The 27,434-nt window shown below is 38.9% G+C and overlaps 1 pseudogene; it reads left to right on the top strand.

The window, feature by feature from the left end:
• LOC131903961 (vomeronasal type-2 receptor 116-like) overlaps positions 1–26,069 on the top strand; it is a 43,723-nt pseudogene extending 17,654 nt beyond the window's left edge.
• The last annotated feature ends 1,365 nt before the right edge of the window (positions 26,070–27,434 follow it).

Here is a 27,434-nt window from a genome sequence, read left to right as displayed (position 1 = left end):
ACAACTGTAACTGTAGCATTATGTTTTAATTCCAAACCAAATTCATGATAGGAAAACAGTATTTTTGTTTTGTTTTGTTTTTCAGAGCTGAGGACCGAACCCAGGACTTTGTGCTTGCTAGGCAAGCGCTCTACCACTGAGCTAAATCCCCAACCCAAAAAACAGTATTTTTTTCACACAAGATTATCAGCCTTGTCTTATAGAACTTATTTGCTAAATGCATTGTTTTCATACAGGATAGACCAAATAAATACATAATGCAACCAAAAAGTCTTCTTCCTTCCTTCTCACTTAGTTCTTTATTTACCATAATATTTATCTTTCATCATAGCTTGATGAAATTGATGTATCCTAAGTATAATAAAATATTACTTGAAATTTTGTATTTTAATATTTTTACTATTGTGGGGCATTTACCCAACCACCCCCACAGTTCCCCAGAGTTTTCTTGAGTGCGAGCAGCAGGAAATATTAGATAGAAGGATTTATTGCGGAGAATATCGTGGAGAGAAACAGATAGAAAATAAAGGATAGCCTCGAGAGGGCCTGGAACCTATTCCAATGGGCCCTGACTGTCTCTGCCCCAGGGTTTTTATAGAGACGCCAAGGGGTGGAGCAAAAGACCTCCTCCCCCAGCACAGCCAAGTGCAGACCATCTCAGACACCTGCACTCAGGCCCGTGGTCTAATCATCCTCTATGAGGACCTGCTGGGTAAAGCCATGAGGAACTCGAGAATGGGCTCCCACAGGTCCCCCTTTCTTAATATATAAAAAATAACTAATAATGGCTTACAGCAATCTCCATAGCTGTTACACCTCCCAATATGGGAGTAGAGGATGATAAAGATGGCATTTCTCTTTTGAATTAGGTCCAAGGTGACTACAGCAGTCTTAGCTGCCTCAAGCCCTTTCTAAGCCAAAAACTCTTAAGGCAACTACAAACTTAAAGAATCCCTTAGCTTCATCATTACCATTAACAGGTTAACATAAACATTGCTATACATAGCCACAATTCTCTGTCTTACAACTCAAAGCAAACTCTTAACAGAACCATTTGAATTAGCATATATGGTGCTATATAGTTAACAATTTTCTCCGTCTTACAACTTTAACTCAATCATTTGAATTTTCTTGTTAACAGAACATAGGAAAAACTTCGATGTATTCACAAACTTAAATATTTCCTTAACTCCACAAAACCAGGGTGCATTAATATCAATAGGGTTCTGCAAACATAATTCAATCTCATAGCTCCTCCTTTTCTTTATAATTTTTTAAAGAAAACCTCAAACCTAGTTAGAAGAAACTCATACAATTCCTACAAACCCATATTGAAAAGCAATCTTCTCAATCTAACCATTAACACTTTGAAAACTTAGCAAAACATCCAAAAGCAGTTTCTTAATAAAACTCTTTACACTTTAAAAGCAATCTCTAAGTATACCCCATTTGCATTTCTTACTAACAAAATATGACATTAATCCACTCAAAGAACTTTTGAAATTAGACTAAGGAATATTAACTCTCCCCCTTTTCTTTATAATTTAAGCAAAATCTCAAGCCTAGTTAGAAAACCCAAACTTTTCCATTTAAACAGTTCCATTTGTAACATAAAACCAGTTCTGTAAGTAATTTCATTTTTACATAAACAGTTCCACAAAACAATTCATGAATCACCAATTAATAAAGCATATATGCATACACAAAACTGCATCTTGATTCTAGGTAGAAATAATAAATTTCTTCATTTAAACAGTTCCATTTTTTTATGAATAAACTCAAAATTGTCCCATTGCAATGAAATCTCTATTGTTCATTTCATTTCTTAAGTCCCAAAATTCAAATGATAAATTCTGGTACGAGCCTTCCAAATATGAAGAAATCCATAACCAAAGTCTTTGTAGTTTTATCTCATTTTAAGTTCAAAAAGTTCAAACAAGAAATAAATTCTAGTATCAGGCTTTCACTTCCAAATATGAAGAGATGGTTTTCAACCAAAACTTTTTGCCGTTAACAATTTTACTTCAAACAAGCGTCTCTGCAACTTTTGTTCTCACAGACAGAGACCTTTTTAGGTACAGTAGTATTCTAAACCGCACCGTTTTTGATGTTAGCTCAGGTTTTTCTGTGTTGCGTTGATTTTCCATGAATCTCAGCTGCGGATGCCTTGTGCTAGTTCTGGCGTCCGCCATTCTTAGCTTCTTAGCGGCTTCTGGAGCTTTTGAAAAACCGCTCAGACTGCCTGCTTTGCAGTCTGCTAGGACACTAACTTCTGTATGTCTCAGGTTCTTTCACCATATACATTAAGAATAGACTCACACTTAACATTTACACTTTACAAACTCACATATAACCTTTTGCCTTGCAAAGCATTTAGACTCACATTCAACATCTACATTTTACAAACTCACAAATAACGTATTAACATCTACTTATTTATACTCCTTAAGGAAACTATAGAACTACTTTAGCAAATATATTTCTTATTACTTATATATTTCTTATATTCATTCCATCTTATTTTTATTTAAACTTACATTTACAGCTAACATCTTTACTTCTTACAAGCTTATCACTACATGTCTTAAGACTACCTTAGATACTTCTTGCAAGCTTATATTCTTAAAGGATCTATAGATCTATTTTACAAACTTATATAGGGCTACCATTAGCATATATTTAACTTAGCAAACACCTAAAGATTTTTTAACACAGATCTAACAAGAGAATTTTTATAAACTTACATATCTTATTTTCATCTTTTTCTATTTCTTACTCTTAATTATTATCACTATCTCTATTAGAAAGATTCTTAACTAGACAGGAAGTATGTACATCATTGCTAACGTTTAGAGTTTATAGTCAGCTTTGTTATAAAGCACTGGGATTTAGTGAGTGTTGTTGTTATAGAATTGTGATAGTTGTTGCTAGGGGACTGTAACCTTCCCAGGATGACGCCACACTCCAAAGTTGCCAGTTCTCTCAGCCGTTCCGGACCGGCAGAGATGCACTGTCAGCGGTAGACGGTTTTTAACTAGAGGCTGTCCCTTCACCCAAATTCATAATAGTTCCCCTAAGTACTTCAATTCAGACAAACATTTCTATTATAGCAGTACTCTTGGTTTGCTCTACCGAAAAAACTTCATTTCATACTGAGGGTGAAATTACCATATTTAGCTGCTGTAAGGTCTTTGCCAAATACCGCACAGCTATTAGGTGATATAAAGTATTTTTCCAAAGGAGCTAGTAAAGCCAAAAGTGGCACAGCTCCGAACTCTATTTCCTCACTGTTTGCATCAACCAGTGACAAAACCTCAGAAACACTAATCGAGCCACTTTCATTCTGGTTCCTTTATAGGAACATCATTGGAGCTGACCTTTCTTAGTTCCACGCTTCTTACCAGACGCTCCGGTAAACACCGAGCTTCATTCTCCTCTTGTGAAAAAACACAAACATGTCCTAGACCCCATATTAACACAGGATTAGTACCCTTCCATAATCCCAAGCAGGGATCTTTCCATTTTGCATTACCCTCAGCTAAAGGACCAGGAAGATTGGAGTGAGCTCTAATATGGCCCACAAAGCATGGCAGCTTTCTTTTGTGGAATAGCGTCTTGGATTTGTTGAAACATTTTGACTGGATTATTGTTAGTTCCAGTATTTTCCCCAAAACTGTTACTATTCAAAGGAGTCAACATAAATGTTCTTTCTGACTCAGCACATTAGCTTTAACTCCCAATATTATTAGCAGCTGTAATATTTAGCATTGATTTCTTACAAGGAATTTTCAGGTGAAGCAACTATTTTTTTAAGACAGATTTTCTGAAGTTTGTTTCCCATCTATAAAGCAGTCATTTCTTTTTGAATGCTTGTTTCTTATCCCCTTAATTAGATTTGCAAAGGAATCACTCATTGCAGGCTGTTTGTTCAAGAGGTAAATAATTTTTAATTTCACATAAGTTTCTTCATATCTAAGACAATGTTCAGTGTATAAACTGCTCTCTTGCTTTAAGGATTTTAAAGTGGCTTGTTTGCTCTTAAAGGTAGCTTTTGTCATCCAACTACCGTAAAAACTTTGCACAGCTATTAGGGTAAATAAGGCATTTTACCAATGGAGCCCCAAACCGTGAAGCACCTAGTTCCATATCCTTTCAATTTTTCATTGGAACTGACACTTAAACTCTTAAATGATTTTCCTCCTTATTCTTTTAAAAGTTGTATTTTAAGTTTACCATGAATGTATTTTCGAGTTGACAAAAGTGTTTCAGGGCAATGTCGCCATCTTTAGCAGAAAAACTACCTTTCCCAGAATGCATTTCCCTTATATCAGTCCATAATAATATCAGTCCCTTATATCATTTCCCTTATATCAGTCGTTTCCCATAGTTCTTTTTGGGTCTGAGAGTCAACTTCTAAGTTCTTTTTTACCAGACTTGCTTACAAATTCTTGCCCGGGAAGTTTGAACAAAGTTTTTTGCTCTTGCAACGGGAGATTTGAACAAGCATTTTACATTTTCAGCTATGGCATGTTGGGAGATTTCTATTCTCGCCTCAACTGGCTTTAACAGGTGTTTCTCCTTCATCGGACACTGGCCCCAAATCAGAACTGCACCTGCCTCGTTAGCCCGCATTGAGGCTGGCATTTCTGATAGCAACTTTCCTAGGGGCTTGTGTTTGTCTTAGCCAGTCAGTGAAAAACAAGATCATGTACAACAGCTTTTCCAAAGCTCTTTCAGAGAGATTTTCTCCCACGGATCTATCACATTTTGCTTGTTCCTCCCTTCCCCAGATGCAGAGCTTCAGGTATCTGTCTGTGGCTCTGTTCCCCTCCTAGCTGCTTTTGGAGGTAGGGGCCTTTTTTCTCCCCCGGAATCTGCCTCAAATTCTAGCAGCTTTTCACAGGTCATGTATTTTCTGGGGAGGAATATGTCCCTTCTGTTTCTTCGGAGTCTTTTTCCCAGACAGTTCCCAGTTTGGTCTCAGTTTATCCCCTCTACCCCAGAAACAGTTTCCGACACTACAGTGGCGGCTTTTCCTGCTACTGAAGGTAGGAGTTTTTTGTCTGTTTCTGTTTTAAGGGTCTGTGTGGTTTGCGTACAGACTGAAAGTCTAACAAGGGAGGTTTTTGCCATTTCTAAACTCCCATTAGGACAGGCGTTTTGTTTCATTAGGCCTTCACCTGGCCCAGTCCCCCAGTGGGTTGTGTTTGCTTGTCTGGGTGCTCAAGGACAGAGCTTATGCCAGAGGCAATCACCCCTCAGGGCTACACTCCCTCATCTCATGGGAGTCAGTTGAAACAAAGCTTTTCTCAAAGAGGTGCTTTCTCTGACAAAAAAGAAAGCTTTACTCCTGGATAGTTCTGTTCTGCCCTGGCTGGCCTCTTTCCCCAGACAGCGTTCTGACTCAGCAGCACAACTGCTTCAGACACAGTTCGGCTTTACTGTTTTCTCAGAAAGGTCCTTTCTCTGATAGGAAAGCTTTTTCTCAGATTTTTTGCAGCTGTGGACCTATCAACCCGGGACTTGTAGGAAAGTGGACAACTGTGCTGTTCCCACTGGCTTTAGTTTTGTTCATTGGCAATCTTCCCCTGGGTCCTGCACCTTCCTGCCTCAGCTCTGTGCTCCAGGAAGTTTGCAACTGCAGGAACCCTAGTATCCCTGAAATGCACTCCAACTCAGAGAAGCTGGCCAGTCCCTCTGGGTTTTTGCTCAGAAGAGAGGATACAAAGCTAACAGTTTGCATTGCTTCAGGGGATCTTTGCATTAGGACCATTAGGAGCACCTTCTCATTCTGAAATGCTCAACTCAAACAAAACCCTTGATGCCTCAGCTCAGTTGTAACTGAAAAGCTTAGCTTTTTTGCTTTTCTCAGGTAAAGTTTCTGGCCCTTTTGGGCTCTCTGTAGCTCTTTACCCACACTCTCCCAAGCATTTCCCTCAGGGTATTCTGACCCACTGTCTTTTACTAGCTTGAAGAGACAGAGCTTAGAAGAGGTTTTTAGGAACTTGTCCCTGCCTCCTGCATTGCAGGGACAATTTTTAAGGCTTGAAAAACAGAACTTAGAGGTTTTGCTGTCTTAAGAGGTTTGTTGTTTTTCCCTTAGAGCTAATCACAGGTGGTCCCCATACTAATATCTTCAGGTGATTCTAATTTTTGTCCTTCTGAGAGAAAGTTAAAGGCTTTAGTTTTTAAGTTTGAGAGCTTTTGAGAAAGATGAAGGCTTTTTAGAGTTTTTTTCCCCAAAAATTTTCTAAGAAAAGCTTTTAGTTAAGAGAAAGATTTTTTTCCCCCAGGAGAAAGACCAACTTTTCCCAAAACTTCCCAACTTTAAACTTTTTGGCTTTTTACATCCCCATTTTTGCCTCAGGGAGAAATCACTTTCTCCTGCCGCTTGGACTTAGCATTTCAGCTGCCCCAAGTCAAAAGCTTCCATAGGAAACTTATTCTTCCCCATAAGCTCGAAGAAGAGCTTTTTTACTACCCAAATAGCCCAAAGAAAGATTTTTTTCCCCCAGTTTGCGTTCTTAGCCCCCAAAGTTAGAAAATTGTAGAGTTTTTCTGTCTAGTTGCCTTACTTATTTTTTCCTACACAATCTTACACTTCTAAGTTTTCCCTAAACTATATTACTACGCTATACCTTAAACTTATTTTTCACAGATAGAAATTGAGAAAGGGATAGAAGATAGAAAATTTTGACCGAAGAGAATTTCGCTGCAGCATCGGACATCCTTCCAGTCCGCTTTCCTTTTCTCTCGAGGATAAAACCCCTGCCTCTCAATAATATATATATAAAATATATATATATTTTCCATAACACCGGCATGCCTCATCCACTGGCAGGGCTGAACTCAGCACTTTCGCCAAAAACTCTGTAATAAAACTATTATTTTCCTTTATCTTTAGTCCCTATTACTTTGTCTTTAGTCCCTGTTCATTTGTCTTTAGTTTCCCTTTTTTTTAGTCCCCCCTTTTTTTTCTTTTGTCTTTAGTCCCTGTTTTTTTTTTCTTTTTTCTTTAGTCCCTGTTCATGATGCCATTCTGTGGGGCATTTACCCAACCACCCCCACAGTTCCCCAGAGTTTTCTTGAGTGCGAGCAGCAGGAAATATTAGATAGAAGGATTTATTGCAGAGAATATCGCGGAGAGAAACAGATAGAAAATAAAGGATAGCCTCGAGAGGGCCTGGAACCTATTCCAACGGGCCCTGACTGTCTCTGCCCCAGGGTTTTTATAGAGACGCCAAGGGGTGGAGCAAAAGACCTCCTCCCCCAGCACAGCCAAGTGCAGACCATCTCAGACACCTGCACTCAGGCCCGTGGTCTAATCATCCTCTATGAGGACCTGCTGGGTAAAGCCATGAGGAACCCGAGAACGGGCTCCCACATACTATAGACATATGTATGTATGAATTTTACTAAGTACTAAAAGTCAAAACATTTCCTTGGAGATAATTCTAAAATGTTACATTATGATGCTTGTTTTAAACATTTTGAAATTTATATTTAATGTTCAAAATCACATGAAGACTCACTTTGACTAAAATTTATCAGCCTATGTTTTCTGATAATTATTAAAGCTTTTTTTCTTTTAAGAATCACAAATAAACATAAGGACATACACACTTAAACAAATATTTACTATTCAAATATGTATTCATTTTAAGAATGGAAAAACTATAAAAGGTGCTTTTCCAATTTTCTAGAACATTTCTCATATAAATAAAGCCATCCTGGTTTCCTTGTTCACATCTTCCCTTCTTATATTAGCAGTGAAAAATGTTCTAACCCACAATTGTACCTTGATTCTGAGCATTTCCCTCCATAATTGCCTGTGGCCTATTGGAGTTTCTCTTTCAATGAATTGCTGCCCTGTGGGATTTCCTGCTTTTCTCTGCAAATGGTGAAAGTAATTTTTGAATGTTCTCTGAATTTTTTATGGAAGACTATTTGTCCTGAATTCATTTCCTTGAGACCCACATTTTTGTTGTCTGCCCTATTGTAGCCACTGAACTTTGTTCATCTCCAGCTTGTCTTTTTAATTGGCACTTGGATCTTGTCTTTTTTAAATTTTAGTTTATTTTATTAACATTTTTCATTCATTTTACATACCGACCACAGTTTCCACTTCTTCTTCTCCTCCCGTTCCTTCTCGCCCAACTCCCATCTACCCCACTCCCCATCCACTCCTCCTCTCAAATCTTGTCTTCTAGCTCCTAGTTTTCTAAGAGTATTTCACAGAGAAGAAGCAATTTTCTGAGACATTTTCCATTACACCCAAAATCACAAACACAAGCAACCCATCAGAAATATTGCAGCCTCCCTGATATAAGCATGTTTGGCAGGTCTCCCTGAGGTGAATGCTGACACTTGCATTGTCAGCACTGTGGGGATTTTTTGTTAACCATTCACCTCAAACTGTAAGTTACAGGAACGTATATGTACAACCCATTACTGTATTTACATCCAGTAACAACTCAAACTTTTGTGGATTGATTTTTTTCTGACATGAATAACAAAATATAAAATTATACAATGTTATTTTGCATTTTTTGAAATCAAATAACTAAACAATGATATCTCTTCTGATTTGCATTGGAAATTATATGATGCTGGGAAACATTTCAAAAACCATGTAAACATTTTGAGATTTCTAACCTTTCCTACTGATGTGTCTATAAATTCTGCTACCATTATCAGCCTACTAAGTATATTATATATAATCAGTTATGCAAACTGTCAAAGGAGAAAATAAATGTTATGATTACAAGGCCAAGACTCTCCTGGGTAACTATACACCCAAACGTGCCCAATCTCTACCCTTTTTACATGTGTTTAAAGGAGAATTAATCTCCTTCTTGGTGCCTGTGTCCAGCATAAAGAAAATAATATTGTTTCTCTATGAAACTGCAAATATCTCTTAGTGCAATATATTTTGTTATCAAATCAAGGAATAATTTGTAAAATACAACATTGTAAATAATATTTTAGTGAGTTGTTAGTGAGTTTCAAATAACATATCGCAATCATACTAATCTCCATATCTCTCCAACTATTCAAAATTTTCCCCCCTCACCGCACACCCCACTTCATGTCCTCTTTTATTTTTAAACAGACTATATTAAAGCAGATGTCCTAGGCCTCTGGCTCTTAATAATGTTCTGTTCCTATTCCAAAATGTTCTTTGAACCTTAGGTGTAGGGATTATGTAGTAAATGCATTAATATGATGCAGAAACCCCATGATTAGTTAATCTCTGCATTTGTACCCAATTGTGTCATCCTGTAATGATCATCTATGTAGGCTGCATAGAGTAGCTTCTTTAATACAAGGTGAGAATAATACTCACATGTGGATTTAATTATAAGTACTTGAAATGCAGTTACAGGTTATACTGGTTTAGAAAAGTGGCAGAAGTGGATTCTTCTTTAGACTTAATAGCCTCACTAGTCACAGGTAGCTGGCAAAATACATAGTTTCAAGCATGGATGGATTTCTTCCTATCCAACAGGTTTTAACCAGTTAGGCATCTGTAGGTTATGCCAGGTCATAAGTGACATAATTCCACCTATCAGAATATCTCATCATGTTTCTTTTGTAGTGATTCATTTGCCTTACAACTGGATAAGATTCCTGCTTGCTTTTCTCCATAGAAAGATTGCATGGCTCTTTCTGTAACTATGAGAGCTACTCCTCTGAGAGGAGGTTCAATATCAAATAGAGATTGATTCATCCACATTCTGATTCTGAAGTGTGTGGTGTCTTTAGCAACTGGGCCTTATTTTCTTTTTCTGGAAGCCACTAAGGGCAGTGGTAGTAGCCTCTATTTTATGGGTGGTGTCTCTTGAGCTCCCCTAACCAACCACTAAAACAGAGGTTTCCAATTCCTCACTGGTTTGTTTAGCTTCTTAAAGCATTTTTTTCTGAATTGCAAACTTTGACATTAAGATAAAGGATGTCGGCCCTAGCTTGCCCCTGACCCCATCCCTGGGCACCAGCCACTCCGGGGAAGACCTGCCCAACTTGGGCCCAGGTTCTGGACCCCGGGCAGGTGCCCTTCTACCCCAACCGGGAAGGATCCCCTTCTCCAAGACCCCTGGCAGACCCTGCAGTCTCCACGCCCTGCCCCCACGCCCATCTGCCTGAGCCCCAAGCCTCTTCCTGAGACTTAGAGGCCGGCCCCCAGCTCCCATCTTGCCCAGGACTTCCCTTCTGAAGCACAGGTGAGTGCCCTAGCTTGCCCCCGACCCCATCCCTGGGCACCAGCCACTCCGGGGAAGACCTGCCCAACTTGGGCCCAGGTTCTGGACCCCGGGCAGGTGCCCTTCTACCCCAACCGGGAAGGATCCCCTTCTCCAAGACCCCTGGCAGACCCTGCAGTCTCCACGCCCTGCCCCCACGCCCATCTGCCTGAGCCCCAAGCCTCTTCCTGAGACTTAGAGGCCAGCCCCCAGCTCCCATCTTCCCCCGGACTTCCCTTCTGAAGCACAGGTGAGTGCCCTAGCTTGCCCCCGACCCCATCCCTGGGCACCAGCCACTCCGGGGAAGACCTGCCCAACTTGGGCCCAGGTTCTGGACCCCGGGCAGGTGCCCTTCTACCCCAACCGGGAAGGATCCCCTTCTCCAAGACCCCTGGCAGACCCTGCAGTCTCCACGCCCTGCCCCCACGCCCATCTGCCTGAGCCCCAAGCCTCTTCCTGAGACTTAGAGGCCGGCCCCCAGCTCCCATCTTGCCGTGGATTTCCCATCTGGAGGAGAGAGAGAGAGAGAGAGAGAGAGAGAGAGAGAGAGAGAGAGAGAGGAGAGCACCCATCCTCCCCCGGACTTCCCTTCTGAACAAGAGCTTCCATCCTGCCCCGGACTTCCAATTTGGACAAGAGAGCTCCCATTTGGACAAGAGAGAGAGACTTCCTGAATCTGTCAGCTCTGAACCAAGTGTGCGGATAAGGCCAGGAACGAACCACAAGGAGATGGGCAGACGTCAAGGCAGAAACACATACAACAAAATGAATAGTAATACACCATCACCAGGCCCTAGCCCTCCTCCAACACCTAGACCTGAACATCAGAAATTGGAAGAAGCAGAAGAAAATAGCCTTATGAATGTCATCATGAAGAAGCTAGAGGCTCGTGTAGAGGAAAAGACAAAAAAATGTGAAGAACGCTGTAAACAACTAGAGGAAAGGGCAAACAAATTAGAAGAAATCAATAAAGTCCTGGAAGAGAACAATAAAATACTGAAAGAAAATCAAGAAAAATCAATGAAACAAATGAAGGAAACAGTCCAAGACCTGAAAAAGGAAATAGAAAAAATGAAGAAGACACAAACAGAGGGAATGCTGGAAATAGAAAATCTGAGAAAACGATTGGGAACTTCAGATGCAAGTATAATCAACAGAATGCAAGAGATGGAAGAGAGGATCTCTAGCGTTGAAGATACAATAGAAGAAATAGATTCATCAGTCAAAGAAAACACTAAAGTCAACAAAGTCATGAACCAAAATGTCCAAGAAATTTGGGACACCATGAAAAGACCAAACCTACGAATAATAGGGGTAGAAGAAGGAGAAGAATACCAACTCAAGGGCACAGAAAATATATTCAACAAGATCATAGAAGAAAACTTTCCCAACTTAAAGAAGGAAATGCCTATGAAGATACAGGAAGCCTATAGAACACCAAACAGACTAGACCCCCAGAAAAAGTCCCCTCGCCACATAATAATTAAACAATTAAACGTACAGAATAAAGAAAGAATATTAAGAGCAGCAAAGGAAAAAGGCCAAGTGACATATAAAGGCAAACCTATCAGAATAACACCCGATTTCTCAATGGAGACTTTGAAAGCCAGAAGGTCCTGGACAGATGTAATGCAGACATTAAGAGACCATGGATGTCAGCCTAGACTAATATACCCAGCAAAACTTTCAATCGTCATAGATGGAGTGAACAAGACATTCCATGACAAAGCCAGATTTAAACAATATTTATCCACAAACCCAGCCCTACAGAAAGCACTAGAAGGAAAATTCCAACCTAAGGAAGTCAGATACAACCTCGAAAACACAGGCAATAGATAAAGCCACAGCAGTAGACCCCAACGAAGAAAAGTACACACACATCACCACCAAAAAATAACAGGAATGAACAATCACTGGACATTAATATCCCTCAATATCAATGGACTTAATTCACCTATAAAAAGACATAGGCTTACAGAATGGATACGAAAGCAGGACCCATCTTTCTGCTGCATACAAGAAACACATCTCAAATTCAAAGATAGACACTACCTAAAAATAAAAGGCTGGGAAAAGACTTTCCAATCAAACGGTCTTAAGAAACAAGCGGGTGTAGCCATCCTGATATCCAGCAAAATAGACTTCAAACTAAAATCAATCAAAAGAGATCAAGAAGGGCATTACATACTCATCACAGGAAAGATCCACCAAGATGAAGTCTCAATTCTGAACATTTATGCCCCAAACACAAGGGCACCCACATATGTAAAAGAAACATTATTAAAGCTTAAATCACATATAAAACCCCACACATTAATAGTGGGAGACCTCAACACCCCACTTTCACCACTGGACAGATCCCCCAAATCGAAACTTAACAGAGAAATAAAGGACTTAATTGATGTCATGACTCAAATGGACTTAATCGACATCTACAGAACATTCCATCCTAACAAAAAAGAATATACCTTCTTCTCAGCACCCCATGGAACCTTCTCTAAAATTGACCACATACTTGGTCACAAAGCAAATCTAAACAGATACAAAACAATTAGAATAACCTCCTGTGTTCTATCAGACCACCATGGTCTAAAGTTGGATTTCAACAACAACAAAAACTACAGAAAACCTACAATCTCATGGAAACTGAACAATACCCACCTGAATCACCAATGGGTTAAGGAAGAAATAAAGAAAGAAATTAAAGACTTCCTAGAGATCAACGAAAATGAAGACACCACATATCCAAACCTATGGGACACTATGAAAGCAGTACTAAGAGGGAAATTCATAGCACTAAACGCCCACATAAATAAGCTGGAGAAATCTCACACTAGTGACTTAACAGCACACCTGAAAGTTCTAGAACAGGAAGAAGCAAAGTCTCCCAGGAAAAATAGATGCCAGGAAATTATCAAAGTGAGAGCTGAAATCAATAAAATAGAAACAAAGAGAACAATACAAAAAATTAATGAAACAAAGAGTTGGTTCTTTGAGAAAATCAACAAGATAGACAAGCCCTTATCCAAACTAACCAAAAGACAGAGAGAGAGCATCCAAATCAACAAAATCAGAAATGAAAAGGGGGACATAACAACAGACATTGAGGAAATCCAGAGAATCATCAGGTCATACTTCAAAAACCTCTATTCCACAAAACTGGAAAACCTAAAAGAAATGGATAATTTTCTGGATAGGTACCACATACCTAAATTAAATCAAGACCAGATAAACTATTTAAATAGTCCAATAACCCCTAACGAAATAGAAACAGTCATTAAAAGTCTCCCAACCAAAAAAAGCCCAGGACCAGATGGTTTCAGTGCAGAATTCTACCAGATCTTCAAAGAAGAGTTAATACCAATACTCTCTAAATTGTTCCATACAATAGAAACAGAAGGAACATTACCAAACTCCTTCTATGAGGCTACAATTACCCTGATTCCCAAACCAAACAAGGATACAACAAAGAAAGAGAACTACAGACCGATCTCCCTCATGAACATTGATGCAAAAATACTCAATAAAATACTGGCAAACAGACTCCAAGACCACATCAAAACAATTATCCACCATGATCAAGTAGGATTCATTCCAGGGATGCAAGGATGGTTCAACATACGAAAGTCTGTCAATGTGATACACCATATAAACAAACTCAAAGAAAAAAACCACATGATCATCTCACTAGATGCTGAAAAGGCATTTGACAAAATCCAACACCCCTTCATGATAAAGGCCTTGGAGCGATCAGGAATACAGGGAACATACCTAAACATAATAAAGGCAATTTACAGCAAGCCAACAGCCAACATCAAATTAAATGGAGAGAAACTCAAAGCAATTCCACTAAAATCAGGAACGAGGCAAGGCTGTCCGCTCTCCCCATACTTATTCAATATAGTACTTGAAGTTCTAGCCAGAGCAATAAGACAACATAAGGAGATTAAGGGGATACAAATTGGAAAGGAAGAAGTCAAGCTTTCCCTATTTGCAGATGACATGATAGTATACTTGAGCAACCCCAAAGATTCCACCAAGGAACTGATACAGCTTATAAACACCTTCAGCAACATAGCAGGATACAAGATCAACTCCAAAAAATCAGTAGCCCTCCTATATACAATGGACAAAAAAGCGGAGAAGGAAATCAGAGATACATCACCCTTTACTATAGCCACAAATGACATAAAATACCTTGGGGTAATACTAACCAAGCAAGTGAAGGACCTATATGACAAGAACTTTAAGTCCCTGAAAAAAGAAATTGAAGAAGATGTCAGAAAATGGAAAGATCTCCCATGCTCATGGATAGGCAGAACTAACATAGTAAAAATGGCAATCTTACCAAAAGCAATCTACAGATTCAATGCAATCCCCATCAAAATACCAACACAATTCTTCACAGACCTGGAAAGAATAATACTCAACTTCATATGGAAAAACAAAAAACCCAGGATAGCCAAAAGAATCCTGTACAATAAAACAACCTCTGGAGGCATCACGATCCCTGACTTCAAGCTGTACTATAGAGCTACAGTAATAAAAACAGCTTGGTACTGGCATAAAAACCGACATGTGGACCAATGGAATCGAATTGAAGACCCTGATATTAATCCGCACACCTATGAACAAATAATTTTTGACAAAGAAGCCAAAAGTGCACAATGGAAAAAAGAAAGCATCTTCAACAAATGGTGCTGGCAAAACTGGATATCAACATGTAGAAGGCTGCAAATAGATCCATATCTATCACCGTGCACAAAGCTTAAGTCCAAGTGGATCAAGGACCTCAACATAAATCCAGCTACTCTGAACCTGCTAGAAGAGAAAGTAGGAAGTAGTCTTGAACACATTGGCATAGGAGACCACTTTCTAAATAGAACACCAGTAGCACAGACACTGAGAGAAACAATCAATCAGTGGGACCTCTTGAAACTGAGAAGCTTTTGTAGGGCAAAGGAAACGGTCAACAAAGCAAAGCGACAGCCTACAGAATGGGAAAAGATCTTCACCAATCCCACATCTGACAGAGGACTGATATCCAGAATATATAAGGAACTCAAGAAATTAGACATCAAAATGCCCAACAGTCCAATTAAGAAATGGGCTATAGAACTAAACAGAGAATTCTCAACAGAGGAAACTCAAATGGCTGAAAGACATTTAAGGAATTGCTCAACATCCCTAATCATCAGGGAAATGCAAATCAAAACAACTCTGAGATACCACCTTACGCCTGTCAGAATGGCTAAGATCAAAAACACTGAAGACACCTTATGCTGGAGAGGATGTGGAGCTAGGGGAACTCTCCTCCACTGCTGGTGGGAATGCAAGCTTGTACAACCACTTTGGAAATCAATATGGCGATTTCTTAGAAAATTGGGAATCCATCTCCCCCAAGATCCAGCTATACCACTCTTGGGCATATACCCAAGGAATGCTCAACCACACCACAAGAGCACTTGTTCAGCTATGTTCATATCAGCGTTGTTTGTAATAGCCAGAACATGGAAACAACCTAGATGCCCTTCAACTGAAGAATGGATAAACAAATTGTGGTACATATACACAATGGAATACTACTCAGCAGAGAAAAACAATGACATCATGAGGTTTGCAGACAAATGGATGGATCTAGAAAAAATCATCCTGAGTGAGGTATCCCAGACTCAGAAAGACAAACATGGTATGTACTCACTCATAACAGGATACTAGATGTGGAACAAGGATGACTGGACTGCTACTCACATCACCAGGCAGGCTACCTGGAAAACAGGACCCCAAGAAAGACACAGGGATCGCCCAACGACAGAGAAATGGAATGAGATCTACATGAACAGCCTGGACAGGAGTGGGGGTAGTGAAGGGCGAGGGTCGAGGGAAAGAGAGCTTGGGTGAGTGGGAGATCCCAGCTGGATCAAAAACAGAGAGGGAGAACAAGGAATAGGAGACCATGGTAAATGAAGACCACATGAGAATAGGAAGAAACAAAGTGCTAGAGAGGCCCACAGAAATCCACAAAGATACCCCCACAACAGACTGCTGGCAATGGTCGAGCGACAATCCGAACTGACCTACTCTGGTGATGGGATGGCCAAACACCCTAATTGTCGTGCTAGAAACCTCATCCAACTACTGATGGACCTGGAGGCAGAGATCCATGACTAGGCCCCAGGTGGATCTCTGGGAGTCCAATTAGCGAGAATGAGGAGGGTTTATATGAGAGAGAATTGTTGAGACCAAGGTCGGATAAAGCACAGAGACAAATAGCCAAACAAACGGAAACACATGAAATATGAACCAATGGCTGAGGGGTCACCAACTGGATCAGGCCCTCTGAGTGGGTGAGACAGTTGATTGGCCTGATCTGTTTGGGAGGCATCCAGGCAGTGGGACCGGGTCCTGTGCTCATTGCATGAGTTGGCTGTTTGAAACCTGGGGCCTATGCAGGGTCCCTTGGCTCAGCATGGGAGGAGGGGACTGGACCTACCTGGACTGAGTCCACCAGGTTGATCTCAGTCTGTGGGGAAGGCTTTGCCCTGGAGGAGATTGGAGTGGGGGGCGGGCTGGGGGGAAGGTGAGGGGGGCGGGAGGGGGGAGAACAGGGGAATCTGTGGCTGATATGTAGAACTGAATTGTATTGCAAAATAAAAATTAAAAAAAAAAAAAAAAAAAAGATAAAGGATGTCTCAGAAAGCAAAAGGCTTGAGATGCAAGTGCAACTACCTGAGTTCAGATTCTGAGAAACTACATGAGTGTACATCTGTAATCCAGTAAGCATGTGTTGTAATGGGGAAAAACACACAAGAAGCCCTGGAAGTATTTAAGGGAGACTTAAATAGCATACAGAGGGGGAACTCTAAAGAAAGCCTATTAAAAGAACTTGGAAAGCTGTGACCAATCCTTGACATTGTGCTTTGTCTTGCACACATAACATTTAAAATTCTTGTACTTTCACAGACAAAGAGACATATGTGCATATAAATGACACATAAATATTATAAAATCAAACAAAAATGATATTTTCAAAGAAATAACTGTTTCTCTAGAGGGTTTGCATTAACATCATACCTATGAATCAGGATATTTTCTTAGGAAATTGGTTGCCTTAATCAAAGCTTATGAGCTTATAATTAGAGAACCTAAAAGACCAAGGTCAATGAACCAGGAGATGTGTTATTTTGTGAGTATCTTTGTTCATGTCCACAGAGAATTGGTAATATATCTAACATAGAATAAATATAAACAGAGCTCTCTTGCAACTGTCAAAATTGAGGCATAATTACAAGATCTTATTTCGTATTTAAAATATATTATGCTCAAAAGAATTTCAGTCACTTGAAGAAATATATTAAGTATGGATCTTAGGGAAACACTAACATTTGAACTAGAAAATATATTGAACTAAATCTATAGATGTGTGTAGTCTGTACCCTCTTGTGTATTTTCATGTTATCTATGCAGGTATAATTTTAGGAACTATGAACTTCTTCTGGCTCTAGTTTTTACTGTTGAGAAAATCAACAGGAACCCATACCTTCTATCAAACATATCCCTGGGGTTTGATTTCTATAATCTCCCATACAATGAACTACAGATTCTTATGAATGCTGCAATTTGGCTCACAGGAATGAGCAATCCCCTCTCTAATTACAATTGTGGAAAGGAGAACAAGGCAGCTGCTGTGATCACAGGAAGATCATGGAAAATATCTGCCCACATAGGGACACTCCTGCAACTCTACAAATTCCCACATGTTATGGTGTGGAAAAAGAAAGCTAGATCTCTGTTGATGACATTTCACATGTCTTTGAAGAAAAAAGGACATATAGATTACACATCTAAAAATGCACAGGTTCAGACACTGATGATAGACCCACATTTATAATGCTTAGAACAGAAAGGAAGAACACAATGGACCAGACAAGATGTGTTATTAAAACTGGAAGATGTGGCAGTAATTTTTTCGAAAACTCAGTCACAGAGATTTGTCTTTAAAATAAGAATGAGTATAACTTCAAACTGACCACTAGTTTCTTTTGATTGAGATTATGTATGATGCCAATGTTCTTTCCCTTGTTTCCTATTCTATTTTCTCTTCAGCTTACTTTTGGGCCTTTTGATCCTATGTTGAGCAACCAAGGTCAGTTTTCTTCTGTCTACCAGATGGCCCCCAAAGACACATTTCTGTCACTTGCCATTGTCTCTTTGATGCTGCATTTCCACTGGACCTGGGTTGGTCTACTACTCCCAGATGACCACAGAGGGACACAGATGCTATCAGATTTAAGAGAAAAGATGGAGAGTAGTAGAATATGCACAGCTTTTGTAGAAATGATCCCCGGCACCTGGACTTTATTTTCCAACAAATTTTGGAAAAATCTGGGAGTGATTCAGGAATCATTTGCCAATGTCATCATTATTTATGGTGACACTGATTCTCTACAAGGTTTAATGAGAAATCTAGGGCAACAGTTTTTGACACAGAAAGTCTGAGTTTTAAACTCTCAATGGGATGTTACCAACCATGCTGATTATTTCATGATAGACTCTTTCCATGGGAGTCTCATTTTTGAACACCACCATGAGGAGATGGTTGAGTTTACCAATTTTATTAAAACAGTTAATCCATATAAATACCCAGAAGACAACTACCTTCCTAAATTGTGGTTTTTGTTCTTCAAATGCCCATTTTCTGAGCTTGATTGTCAACTTGTAGAGACCTGCCAACCCAACGCTTCATTGGAATTCTTGCCTAGGCACATTTTTAACATGGCCATGAGTGAAGAGAGTTACAATATATACAATGCCGTGTATGCTGTGGCCCACAGTCTCCATGAGCTAAGTCTTCAGCAAGTACAACTACAGCCAAATAAAAATTGGAACACAATTGAGGTTTTCCCATGGCAGGTAATATACATTCCATTATGCTGGAACATCAGCTATGTTACAGTTTGAGCATTCACTAAGGTACCAATTTAGCTATTGTAGCTTTCAATATATCATGTTAAAAATCACAGGAGAATATATAGATTTTCATATTCTCAGAGATTAATGCAGATCCATTGCTGAGGAATGGGGTGCAATTGGCAAGGAGGAATTTTGATTAGTCAGTGTCTAGTTTATATCACAAATAATCTTACAATCTTCTCACAAAATTCAGAATTCTTCTACACGTTTCTTCAAAATGTAATCATGGAAGTGGATCCTTAAGATAAATAATAACACAGCTCATTATAACATTATATTAACACATAAATGAAGCTTTTAAACACCCTTTAGTCATCAGTATTCTCACTTTACATACTGAAATTCTGAATATACTCCAAAAGTAAACGTGTTTGGCTAGTTTTTCAAGTTGAAGTTTGTCTTATTCAACAGTCACTGATTCCTTACTTGAGTTTGGTCAAAGTATTTCTTGAAGGTGACTGCCCATTCAAAGGCAGAATGGAATCCCACTCACCGAGGCTATCGTTGACTCACTGATAAATATATTAATGTTATGTTTTACATCAGAGATTAAAAATAATGAAAGAAACACTATAAAAGTTTTTATCTATGTCTAGCATGCACTTTAACACAGTTCATCCCTTTCAGCTTCACCACTTCCTGAGGAAGATTAATGTGGAACACAACATGAGTTTAGACTGGAATCAGAATTATGATGCAGAGTATGACATTCTCAACTTTTGGAATCTTCCAAAGGGTCTTGGACTAAAGGTGAAAGTAGGAACCTTTTCCCCAACTACTCCCCAACATCAACAGTTGTCTTTACATGAGCAAATGATAAAATGGCCAGAAACATTTTCAGAGGTGGGTTATCTATTAGTACAATGCTTTCAATTTACTGTGAAAACAAATATATTTCTCATTGTCATAATTTTTTATTTCTCACTCAAAGCCTATCACTATGAAATTACCTGTAAGAAATAACAAAAAGCTACTACCAATAGGTTTGTTTTCTCATGCCTTAATTCTGATGAATGGAAGTATTTCACTTTAATTATTTTTGTTAATGTTTGTGTATGAGTTAGTTTATGTCAATAGGACAAAAACGTGGGACATCTGTTAAGAGGGAATCTCAAGGCCTAAAATGTCACCCAGTCCAATGTCTTAGAGAAAGTATGTGTTTAGTGATTTACATTCTGGAAAAGTATAATAGTGGCAGTTTGTTGCTGTGATCAAATACCATGACCAAACATGACTTGGTAGAGTTTAATTTCAGTTATGGTTCTGGTGGTATGAGAGTGCATTATATACATGAGGCATGACAAGTAGCACCAAGGAAAGAGGAGTAAGTACCTAAGAGTAAATGTCTCCATCCATACACTGGTAGTAGGAAAAGAAAACTAGAATTAGGGTACGGTTTATTAATGTTTTAAATTCCATTCCAATGACACAATTCCTCCAGCAAATCTGTACCTAATACAGTTTCAATAACTGCTCAAATAATGACAACAATCAGAAAATAAATATTTAAATACCTATAATTCTGAGGGACCTTTTTCCCTCCAAATCACCACATAGGGTCTCTGTCACATTTCATTCACTGCCTCTAGACACTGACAGGTTTATTTTGATTCTGTGCTTAGAAGTTTCATCTTCAAACAGTTATCCTTTTCCATTTAGGCCCCTGGAAAGAGAGAATATCATGGTTTGCATGTATGTGTCATTTACTTGTCTGGCTGGTGCAAAAGAGCAAGTAATTAAAATAACATAAGGAAACACTTCGCTTGGATGACAGTTTGAAGGCACAGTTCATTATCTTTGGAAATGCAAGATTGTAGAAGCATTAGGTGAATGACAGCATCACATTAATAGCTAGTATTTAGGTAGTAATGAATGCTGCTACTCAATCTTTCTACATTTTATTCATTTGGGACAACAGCCAATGACGTGGTAATATTTACTTCCTTAGTGGCTCTTTCACCATAGGCAAATTTCTCTATAAAACCCCTCACAGAAATGTGCAAAGGTTTGTTTCCAGAATATTTCCAATGTCCATCAATTTAATAACTAAAACACACAATTGTAGTGAAAGTAATAGCTGCTAAACCTAATAATCAGTAAGCCCAGAGAGAAGTTCAGTTTAGAAGGATCTCTTCCTTTTCTATGTCATGTACCCAATGACCCAATTTCCTTATGCTTGTCTCTACCTCATTAAGTTTCCATAACCTCCAACGCTGTGATATCTCCTGTTCAATCTGTAAACACATGGGCCTTTTTGATGGGCTCAGTTGTGGTTGATATACTGTGTACCCTAATAAACTTATCTAGAGGTCAGAGAATAGAACAGCCACTGGATTAAACATAGAGGCCAGACAGTGGTAGCACGCACTCCTTTAATCCTATCACTCAGGAGGCAGAGATCGGTCTGGATCTCTGTGAGTTCAAGGCCACACTGGGAACAGAGCCAGGTGTGGTGGTACATACCTTTAATCCCAGTACTTGAGCTCTCATGCCTTTGCTACCAAGTATTTGAGAAGCACACATGCCTTTAATCCCATCACTAGGAAGGAAGTGATGTCTGGGCAGAGAAAGGTATACATGCCTTTAATCCCAGGAAGTGATGGCAGGAAGCAGAAAGGTATATAAGGTATGAGAAGCAGTAACTAGAGGCTTTTGTACAGTTCAGCTGAGATCAATTTGGGTGAGGATTCAGAGGCTTTCAGTCTGAGGAAGCAAGATCAGCTTAGGAGCTGGCAAGGTGAGGTTGGCTGTGACTTGTTCTGTTTCTCTGATCTTTCAGCATTCACCCCAATACCTGGCTCCAGGTTTTTTTTTATTAATAATACCATTTAAGATTTGTGTTCCACTCATTCTTTTAAAACCACATTCATTTATAGACATAATTGTAAGTAAATTAGTTATATAATATTTAAAACTTCTGTATTTCCCAGTTTCCTATAAAATCTTAAGCCTTTCAAAACCTTTCCTTTGTTCTTCCCAGATTCCTCATTCTATGTGCAGTAAGAGCTGTGGGTCTGGATTCAGAAAAGCTGCACTGGAGGGAAAGTCTGTTTGCTGCTATGATTGCACTCCTTGTCCAGACAATGAGATTTCCAATGAGACAGGTAAATGTGCGTTTACAGAGAACATTCCTACTTCCTTACAGAAGTCTACAATACCTAAGCAAGTAAAAATCATTGATCATATAGTGGAGACCAGGGACCTCAAACCAGACCAATGACTCTTTGCACTGAACACTAGCAAGTAGAGATGTATGGACAAAGGGGTATATTGTAGCTGGAGTTTTCCTGCCTGGCCCACAGTCAGGACAAATCTCTTTCACCTGCCAGTCCCACAGCCGCTCAAACCCGACCAAGTAAACACAGAGACTTACATTGCTTACAAACTGTATGGCCGTGGCAGGCTTCTTGCTAACTGTTCTTACAGTTTAAATTAATTCATTTCCATAAATCTATCCCTTGCCACATGGCTCGTGGCTTACCAGGATCTTCAGTATATGGTGTGACTTGTTGGGTTGCACTGCAGCTTCCATGAAAAGATTTTAATATTTTCCCTTTTTTTCATTTTTTTTTTACTTTTTTCTCTTGCATTTTGTTTTATTGGAGAGTTCTAGGGCAAATGGCAGATGCAAAGGGATGGAGAAAGATGAGATCAAGATACAAGACACAGAATAAATTTTTTAAAAAAATTAAAAAAGAATTGTAATCATAAAAAAGGGAAATATCTGGCAAGAAGTCAGAGACAATTTTTTTCTCATTTTTAAGCAAGTAAAATGTCACAGTTTATTATAGTCCTCTTGAAACAGCAAATGCTAGGCATTGAAATTTATACATGGTTTAGGATTGTGATCCACTGTGTAAGTTGTTTACTGAAGAAACAAATTTCTTCTGCATATAATAATGTGTTTTATTTCACAATGCAATTTAACACATAATTTTAAAGTATCAAACTTGATGCTTTCCAAACTATATTTTAATCACATTTAGGACTCTAATAAATCTTTGATTTATTGCATCTAATAATTATTCTTCCTAGCTCAATCTTTTACACAAATCAAGAGATTGGAAATTTGTGTTTGATTTTATATACATATGTGCTATCCAATATAGCTAAAAAAATTCAAATTTCCTTAATGAGTAGGATTACTACCTTATTATCATGCTCCATTTAACAGTATGTGAAACAATAACTTCAGAACACTCAGAATAGTGTGAAATGAAGAGACATACCATGATCCAAGGCCTGGAATGGGCTACAGAATCTCCATTTATAGGAGTATGTCATGAACACATTTTGATGTTTTCTGTGGTAAAAAAAAAAAAAATTGTTAACATCAGTATGTCCACATCTGTCAACACAGTTGATCTATAACTTATATCAAATCTGAAATTCTTTAAGTGGTAATTTTATTTCTTATAGAATTTTGTACTACATATTTTGATCATATTTCTACCCTAGAAATGCTTCCAGATCTACCCTTACCTTTCTAACTCCCTACTTATCCTCTCACAAAACAAACCAACAAACAAATATCAATTCTAACTTGTGCTGCCCAAATACTCTTGTGTGTGCAACTTGCAGTGGAGCATGATATTACCATCAGAAGTCACATTTTTTTTTTTGGTTTTTTTTTTTTTTTTTTTTTTTCCGAGACAGGGTTTCTCTGTGTAGCTTTACGCCTTTCCTGGAACTCACTTTGGAGACCAGGCTGGCCTCGAACTCACAGAGATCCGCCTGCCTCTGCCTCCCAAGTGCTGGGATTAAAGGCGCGTGCCACCACCACCCAGCCCAGAAGTCACATTCTTAAAGAATATGGACTCTTCCTCTTTTAGCAGATATGAAATTCCAGTGTCTCCTCCGATAATTGTGGAACTTTATGACAATCTCATCTTCACGGTGTGTTCTTTTGTGACCTAAGATTACAAAGGTTATGTACATGCTTTCACAACTATATTTATCTGCAAATGTGTGGCTGTGTCTTGATACCACTGTTTCCTTTCAGTGTTCCACTGCATCAGAGTCTTAAATCTTTGCACTCTCTTCTATAAATTACCACATTTGATATATAATGGACTGTATCCCCAACTGTGTGTGTGTATTTATATAAGGAGTGCCACTCACCTACACATAATTCTTAGGTTTTCTGTTTTATATTTATACTTTACAACAATGTGCATATCAAAAATATGTTAAGCAATGCAAAATTGAAAATATTACTGATTAAATGTTGCACAATAAGCCAATTCTCTCATAAAAGAGAAATGTTACTTCTATGTAAACAATTTTTATATAGCATATCATGAGCCTTTAGTAAGAGATGTAGTTATGTTGCCTAAAACATTCAATAGAAAGGAGAAAACCACCAGAAAAGAAACAACTCCAACAGGGAATGACAGAAATAACAGAATCTGAGAGATAACCCTGATAGTAAACTCTGAAAAGCAGTTTATTAACATGTTAAGACAGCTTAACAAAACATGAAAATATTGAAAAGTTTTTAAAAAACAAATTTCATTCTACTAAAAAATAAAATTGAAAATATGTTAAAGTTTACCAATGACATAAAATTGAAATCTGGCAATGACTTCGGTTTTCAAGAAATACTAAAAAAAACATTGAAATAAAAAATATGACACATAGCTCAATGTGCATTTATTTTTGTTCAAGATGGATTTCAATTTTTTCAAGAGCAGAGGATAAGAAATGTGTCTTTTGAAGACCTAAAACTATTTCAATAGTTCTCCTACTGTGACAATATATGCTTTCCACCAAATATAATGACAAAAATTTCACTAGAGTACTTATTTCTTTGCCTAGAGGAAAATAGCAAGGTGACTTAAGTAACAGTCTAATGAGCAGGTAATAGGAAAACAATTAAGAGAAAAGGGATCACATCATCATAGACTCACAATCATTGCTTTCTTTCCAGATGTGGATCAGTGTGTGAAGTGTCCAGAAAATCATTTTGCCAACAAGGAGAAGAACCAATGTCTCCAGAAAATTGTCAGTTTTCTAGCTCATGAAGACCCATTGGGGATCATTTTCACCAGCATAGCCCTTTGCTTCTCTGCACTCACAACTGTGGTTCTTGGAGTCTTTGTAAAGCACAAAGATACTCCCATTGTGAAGGCAAATAACCGGTCCCTCAGTTACACCTTGCTCATCACACTCACTATCTGTTTCCTCTGTCCCTTGCTCTTCATTGGTCGTCCCAACACTATTACCTGTATCCTGCAGCAGACCATATTTGGAGGTTCATTCACTGTGGCTCTTGCCACTGTCTTGGCCAAAGCTATTACTGTGATTATTGCCTTCAGGGTCACTTTTCCAGGGAGAGTGGTGAGATGGTTAATAATATCAAGGGCCCCAAACTTCATCATTCCCATCTGTTCTCTCATCCAAATTGTTCTCTGTGGAATCTGGCTAGCAACCTCTCCACCCTTCATTGACCAAGATGCTCATGCAGAATATGGACACATCATCATTGTATGCAACAAGGGCTCAGCTATTGCTTTCCATTGTGTCCTGGGATATCTCTGCTTCTTGGCACTTGGGAGTTACATCATGGCCTTCTTGTCCAGAAATCTGCCTGACACTTTCAATGAAGCAAAATTCCTGTCCTTCAGCATGCTGGTGTTCTTCTGTGTTTGGGTCACCTTCCTCCCTGTCTACCACAGCATCAAGGGAAATGTCATGGTGGCTATGGAAGTCTTCTCTATCTTGGCTTCTAGTGCAGCACTTCTTGGCTTCATCTTTGCCCCAAAGTGCTATATTATCTTGTTAAGACCAGATAAAAACTCACTTCATTATATAAGAAAAACAAACCATTCCAGAAGAAGTTATACTCGCAAAAACTAGTTTAAAAATACACCTACTTCCTATGTTAAAAAAATTAAGTAGAAATATTAAATAATATACAATAGCATTCTAATAGTGTATTATAGAATTAAAGTACCAGTTTGATTCTATGGGCAATTATTTCTTCATCCAATTGTACAAGTGTCTTCTTGAAATGGAGCCACTGACTTTTTATGTAGGAAATCCAGGTTGTATTTTTTTCTGTGTACAGGACCTCACTATGCATATGTATTTGCCTTGACACTTCTATGAAGATCATGATATTTTGAGCTCATAGAGATCTAACTACTTCCTCCTCCACTGTTCTGAGCTTAAGAATGTGTGAACCATACTTGTTCCATGTTTAAAATTTATATCATCCTTTAAAATAGATCATTAATTCTCATGAAGTCATTTTGATTTTCTTGTGAACTCCATGCCTGTTCTCTTCTTTGCTTGAATTAGTCACTTTTTTATTTATTTAAATTTTTATTGGTTTTTCTTGTGGATTTCATAGAATGTATCTCAATCCCACTCTTTCCCCATTCCTTTATATCTAACCTCTGACCTTGAAACCCCTCAAGATATAACAAAATTAAATTTTGAGAGAAAAGAAAATCTCATAATGGAAGCTGTAGTGTGACACAGTGAATCACACAATATACCCTTTAGTTTGTATGACTTAATGGCAAATTTTAATTGAAATGAGTCATTGGTCTGGTTTGGGGCCTCTGGTTTCTGATACAGTATTGATTCTGCGCCTTCACTGAGACTCTTTTTGTATATCCTGTTATTGTCCTGTGCCATGGATTTCCTGCAACTTTAGATCTGCCTAACTGCCCCCTTTGAGTGCTCCAGCAGATCATAGATGGGGTGGATGTTGTGATGGGTCAACTCATAGCTCTTGTTCTGGACCTGGATGTTTCTGGGTTGTTCAGCCCACCATCTCTCCCTCATCCTCAATACCAGGTTGAGTTCTCCAGCACATCCCCAACAAGTTCACCATATGCAGAAAGCAGCAATGGGTGGAGTTGGTTCTTCTTCTCTAATACCTTCCCTTGGAGCTCAGCCATACCTATACAACTAGGGTCAGTTCTATCATTTTGCCAAGGGGAGGTACAAGGACTACTCCCCTGAGTGCTGCCATCAGTGAGGTACTTGGCCAGCTTACCAGTTCTCCTTATATCAGGATCAGCTCTCATTACCTGTCAGAGGTGGTGGGGGAAGGACAGGGTAGGGCATCTCCCTTTCATTCAGGCCACCATATGACAGATGAGGAGCAGGGTCAATTCTCCCTAGTGCTGTAGCCAGTGAGGGGCAGGGCCAACTCAGTGCAGACCTATCCTCTCTGCCTTTGGTGATAATAGAAGCCACTGACATCAACAC

The sequence above is a fragment of the Peromyscus eremicus genome, chromosome 1, assembly GCF_949786415.1.
Source record: "Peromyscus eremicus chromosome 1, PerEre_H2_v1, whole genome shotgun sequence".
Classification (NCBI taxonomy): Eukaryota; Metazoa; Chordata; class Mammalia; order Rodentia; family Cricetidae; genus Peromyscus; species Peromyscus eremicus.
This window is presented reverse-complemented; position numbering and strand designations above follow the sequence as displayed.